Raw genomic sequence first — 7,009 nt, 5'->3', positions numbered from 1 at the left:
GTTTGAAAGATTTGAGGCAAGAGGTAGAAGAGGTATTCGAATATAATAAATAATATTATATTAAATTGAAGTATAGTTTGCCGAGAGGATTTTTCATGCTTAACACATCGGCATGGCTGGGAAATATCAATAATTATTTTTATCAAATCTATGTTACCAAGTTTTATGCTCACTATATTGAGGGTGATGTTTTCCAGGTAACAGGTAAACGTTGAAAGTCCAAGGAGTATTCAGATTTGCTCATCAGTCCTTCAATGTCATGAGTCGGAGTCGGATCACGTCTTGAGTCTAGATTATAGTCATAGTTTAATTAAGTCTCACTTAAAAGTTATTTTAAAGTTGTAAGTATTAAGATATTTGTGAATTAAAAATTTCAATTTCATTCGCATTGTGTATATTTTTGTTTCATTCATGTTAAAAAAAATTAGGCGTTACATCGGATCTTCACTAAAATAAAATATATCATAAAAAGTATTAATACATAAATAAAAACATTACAACATATCAATTGTACTAATTTTCTATCAGATACAAATGTTCACACTTACAAATACCATTACATCCGTTCTAACGGGTAATCAAAATATTTATTTATTTATTTTATCCATACATTTCGGTTAAATTACTCGTCCTCTGTGTATCGCAAATTATATTCACAAATATTCACATATACAATTTTTTTATCATCCCTAACTACAACGCACATTAGAGAAACTTAACCCATACCTCAACTACCAGTTGCTCTTCTAAAATCTGGACTTATCAATATTTTAACACATGTGTTAACATTTCCCTACCATAGGAAAATTAGTAATTTGTGCACCTTAAAAGCCACCATATTCTAACGTTAATTTATGTCGGTTGTTGTTTGAGACGCGTCTTCTAGATTGAAAAGATGGGAAAGTAGTTTAGAGCACAATGTATGGAGACAAATGTTGGGCAAATTTGACTTGTAGAAAGAATGTCCCAAAAGTTAATAGAGTGTGTGGTAACTTAATAACTTTCAACTTTCAATTCCTAAAACAAAATGTCACTTTCAAGAGAATAATTACTAAATATGTTAATGTATATGATTTTATAAAATAAAATTATCTTTTAACAAAAAAATTTATTAAGCAATGTATCAAATTTTAAAAAAATTGTTGTATTTTTGTAAAAAAGAATTAATGTATTTAATAATTTGTGAATGACCTCAAAGACATCATTTTTGAAAAAGGAGAAACCTCACTTTTTTTTTGTGAATGGCCTTAAAAGCATCATTTTTGAAAAAAAACTGAAACTTATAATTAAAGACAAACTTAATATTTCATAATTTTTCATAAATAAGACTAGTACACATTTTTTTAAGATACACTTTTTCACACATCACCCATATTGAATTTTGGTAGAGAGAAAACTCTTTCACTTTCACTTTTCATCAAATTATTTTATACTTCTTTATCCAATTAATTAAATAACTGAATATTTTGAAATATCTATATTTATATATCAAAATATATCAAGTTTTGGTGTGATTATTTTTCATTTAATTTTACTCGCAATTTAAACTATTTCATTTACACTATTGAAGTCCTCAAACATAATTTATAGTTTTCACATAAATTAAGAAAAATATTTTGTACATTAAATATATCCATTTTATACATTGATGCACCTGCATGAAATATCTTTTTATAATCAACCTTGATTTCTCTTATTTTAAGACACTTAGAAGTATTAGTTAGAAATTTATTTAGAGAAAACAATAAATATGTCTAGTACTTTGAAAATGAACTTATATTTAGAGGAAATTTTTCAAAATATGTTTGTAAAGAATGACAAATGTGGTCGATGCCTATGAACAAAAAAAAAAAAATAATGAATGGATATTTTCTTACCAGATAAATAACTTAATTTATTTGTAATTTTTATTAAAAAATCAAACGCATATTTGTCTGCAGAATACTATCTATATTATATTTAATTATTGAAAATATACGTGTATAGGTGAACACCAATATACCATATTAAAAAGAAAAGAAAAAATATTATTGAAATACAGAATTTAATATAAATGAGACACAAATATAAATGATATTTTATAAAAACAAAAGATGATATCAATTGTATTTTATACAATATTGTATTTGTGTTTTATTTTACATTTTAATATTTATTGAATACAAAATGTTATTTGAACACACATATTTGACATTACATGTACTCCTCACCGTATTTATACCGTAAATAATATGTTTTTTTTTAATTAAAAATTTTGTTTTAAATTTTTTTTTTCTTTCAATTGTTGTATTTATAATTGAGACATTTTTTTGTTGGACATATATAAAGTTATATCATTAACTACTTTAAATACTTTACTAACTACTAAAATATAAATCATTAATCACTTATTTAATCTATATTTCAATAACCACTTAGAGTATTACGATTTAGTGGTTAAAGAAGTACTCTATAGTGATTAATATTATATATTTTAGTGGTTAACGAGATATATATTTAACAAGTGGTTAATAACATGTATTTTAGTGGTTAATAAAATATTTAAAGTGGTTAATTGCATAAATAAATAGATCAATTGTTGATATTATAATCATTTGTGATTGATTATGCATGTGTGCATAATATTAATATTCATTTTAGGTTAGTAAAATCTTATTTTGGTAAGAAATTAAAATTAATTATTAATATTGATTATTTCAAAAAATAAATAAATGGCTTAAATGTATTTTTGATCCATCTATTTTATTAAAAATACACTTTTAGTCATCTCATTTCTAAAACCAATTTTTTGGTCTCCTTATTAACTAATTATTTGAAATTTTTGTATTCCCATTATTTTTTATGATTGACAATTAATCATTGTTATTAATTTATTTATATATATTTAAAATTTATTTATTTTTTAAATTTTTTTTAATTTTTAATTTTATAATGCTTATGTAAGATATTTACATTTTATTTTTTATTTTAAATATTTTAATACTTATTTTAATATTTAAATTATAACAATGTTCCAAACAATTTTTTTAATAAAAATAACTTATAAAATAATTACAAAAAATACTAATTAAAAAATATACTACATTCTCAATTTAACTCTTAATTTAAGTGTTTTGAGTATCGTCTTTAGATATAAAAATGAAACCAATGATTTGATAAATTCAAAAGAAAAAAAAATCAAAATCAATTAATTTTTTTTTTATGTCCGAGTTCAATCTGAATCGAATCAAATAAATTTAATACATGTTGATTTGAATATGATTTCACTTAATTTAAAATTGACCATTGATGTCTAAATAAAATTATTAGATTATATTAATAGTGTTATCTTAAATATGTGTTACATTTAAGAAATTTTTAATTATTTATATATTATTTTTCTCATTGTAGTTTAAAAAATATTTACGTAATTGTTTTAATAGTATAAAATATTTAGTATTTTAAATAATTTTTTAAAAAAATAATAAGTATCTTAATTTTTATTAATGCCAACTTGATAGATCGTAACCAAATCAACATGCTATTCATCAATTTGAGTTTAATTTAAATTCTAAATTTTTTAAAAATTCAACTAAACTAAGTAACTCATTGGTTGATAATTTTTCCTCTCCAAACATATGAACCAAATTAATATGTTATATGAGTACTTTATCTTTCTTAAACATATGTAATTTTTCAATTTGATACATCATCTTCTTTATAGTTGTGGATGCAAAAAAAATTATATATTTACATTCTCAAATTTAAAATCTAAAATTCAAATATACAATAAACTACTATATTTAAATTTATCAATTAAAATTTTAAAAATTCATCGACCTCAAAATATTTATTCAAACTCGACCACTATTAACAATCAATATTTTCCTATTATGGGAGGGGAGAGACGGGTACTACACAACAACAAAGAATAAAAACAAAAGAGGAAATGAGAGAATATAAAGGAGAGTTAGAGAGAAATAAGGTGGACCATATGTATCATGGGGTTTTAGATGTAATTCACTGTATGAGTAGGTGAGTTGAGAGTGATTGGTTATTATCCATATGCTTATAAGTAAGCATAATATTTTATAAAAAAAATACGATCATTTTAATATTAAAAAACCATTAATTTTATTTACAATAAAAATAAAAGTAGAATAAAGATATTGAATAAGTATGTCATATAAATATTTTATCATTTTAAAAATATTCCTATGAGAGAAAAGAAAATTATAATTAGTGATTTTTTTTTTCAACTGGAATGAATGATAGAGAAGAAGAAATAGAAGAACGAAGGAAAATTGGGCTTTTCAGCTCAAATATAAAACAGATTTTTTTACAGTCCAAATGATAGAGTGTCTTGAATTTGAGAAATCTACCGTATACCTTTTATTTATATTTTTCACCTATATAAAAATATATTTTTGTCCTTTTTAATTTGTTAGATAATTTTTTAAATACAAGTAAATGATTTTTTTTCATCTTTAAAATTTTGTTTAATTTAAAAGTTTTAAAATGCAGATTTTTAATTTAAAAAAAAATTAATTGAATGTAAAACTTTCAAAATAATTTTATTTTTGGAATTTTAAAACCATTTCAAAATTGTGGTTGAATGTGAGATTTTCAAAATTCAATTTCAACCGCAAGTTTTCTAAAATTTAAAAAAAAAAATTGAAAAAAGAATTCTGAAAAAAGTTCAAAAATTATATTGAATGTGAAACTTCCGACAACAAATTTTTTAAAATTTTAAAATAATTTAAAATTTTTGATTAAATATGAAACTTTTAAAATAGAAGTTTTTTAAAATTTTCAAAAATTAAGTTGAACACGAAATTTTTAAAATATAATTTTTCCATAATTTTTATAAAACTTTCAAAAATAAAAATTATTGAAATTTTGAAAATTTAAACTTTTGAAATTTTTTCCGTAAACACTCATGTTTAATGGCAACAATACAAATACGACGGACATGATTTTCTTTAATGAAAGAACGTGTGAGAAAAAGAATTAAAGCTTATAATTGTATTAAGAGATGCCAAAACAACCTCACATGTTTCTGCCTCGTCATTAATCCATTTAAAAAGGAGTAGGGAGCCTTTTAAAAGGTTAAAAATATCATCATGTCCCTTTTTAAGGTGGATTAAAAAAATTTAAAAATAAATTTATCAATATTTAATTGCAGTTTTAGTCATTATATATTTTATTGATTTATTAAATTGATTCCTTTATTTTAAAAATTGATAATTTTAATTAATTGTTATGATTTTTTAACTAAAAAATGACGACATGACATTTTTTAAATAATGTGTCATATAATACGGGTTATAATAATTAATACCCATAAAATTGGAATAAAATATCGTAAAAACTTAACTTTCAATTTCATAATTTTTTTTATATTTGTAATTTAATTAATGAAATATGAATCATTAATACATCTAAATAGTTCTATATCATGTAATTGTTTTTCATGTTATTTAAAATACGTCAAATCGTCATTTTTTAATTCAAAAATTTGATTGATGGACCAAAACTGACGATTTTTAGAATAAAGATATCAATTTTGTAAATTAGTAAAAATAGAGGGATAAAAACTACAATTAAACCATTTATTAATTAACAAAAACTATATAAAGTTGAACAACTTTCTAAGAAACCAAAATATAAACCATTGATTTCAATAAAAATATAGAAGTTATCATTGAAACATTCATGATTCATCATCCAGAAACAAAGTATAAGCCAACATGAAAACTAAAATAAAAAATTAATGTTTCCATCCATTCAAAAACTATTAGAAATATGAGGCTAAAATCATAAAACCATAATAACTTAACAAAGTCTTCTAATATTTTGTGAGTTGAAAAATAATTTTTACTCAACTAACTAATCCACCTTTTGCACCATCACGTTTTTTTTGTAAATTAGGCAAGAGTAATCCAATAGTAGTAGTAGTAGGTTGAAAATATCAAATTTCTCTCCAAAAAATCACAGCTAAATGGACCAACTCGACAAATCAAACACATTTTTCTATCTTTAGTTGTATCAAAACAAAAATTAAAAACTTTTAAATCTCATAGACTCATCAAATTTTAATAATTTAATAGTATGATTAAAGGTGATTGTTCATTCAATTCTTCATATTTAATTACTTTTTAACTTTTTATCATATTCTAACTTCGAATAGTGTAAAATATGGTACCGAATTATAATTTCTAATAGTATAAAATACACTGCTAGACTATATAAACAATCATGGTGATTAAAATGCGTCATAGGTAGCGACTCAATGACGTTTGAAATTTCACTCTCTCCACCAAGGCTTTTTCCCTTTGGCCCACCACTCATAAACCCATTAGTTTTTATTTCACAAAAGAGGATAATAGTTGGTGAAGGAATATAACACCTCCAATCATACACAAGAACTTGCAACATTGCTTATAGTTTAATACAAAATTTTCTTTAAGTTAATACACTACTATATCCTTGTTATTATAAAACTATTTATCATTTTGACTCAATTGAACTATTCATCCTTGTATTTATGTTAGTAATAGTTCTTGCTGCTTAATGTGTCAATAATAAATTTAAAATAACAAATGATTAAATTGTAAGTGTTTCTTCCCTTCTAGAATGAAATTCTACTATTTTAAATGACATTCAACCTTATTACCATTTTTTAGTTGACCGAATAAATTAAAAGAAAATTAACTTTTTCTTTTATTGAATGGCCATTTTTTGTTTTGTAAAATCCAAATAGAATAAATATAAATATAAAACAATTATTTAAAATACAAGGTGTGCTAAGAAGGATCAATAAAAGGTTCATTTGTTACAATTATTTTCTAAAAAAACTTATTAATATTTTAAATATATAAAAATCACTTTCATGAGTTCTCTCATTCGTTTGTTATATATATTTAAAAAAAGAAGAAAGAGAAGTTAAAGATTTATTTATATAAAAAAAAAAACTACTTCAAATTAGAAATAGTTTTAAATAATTGTCATAAAAATTATTTCTTACATT

The sequence above is a fragment of the Cicer arietinum genome, chromosome 6 (assembly GCF_000331145.2).
Source record: "Cicer arietinum cultivar CDC Frontier isolate Library 1 chromosome 6, Cicar.CDCFrontier_v2.0, whole genome shotgun sequence".
Taxonomy (NCBI): Eukaryota; Viridiplantae; Streptophyta; class Magnoliopsida; order Fabales; family Fabaceae; genus Cicer; species Cicer arietinum.
The sequence above is the reverse complement of the archived record's forward strand: the minus strand, read 5'-3'. Positions refer to the sequence as shown.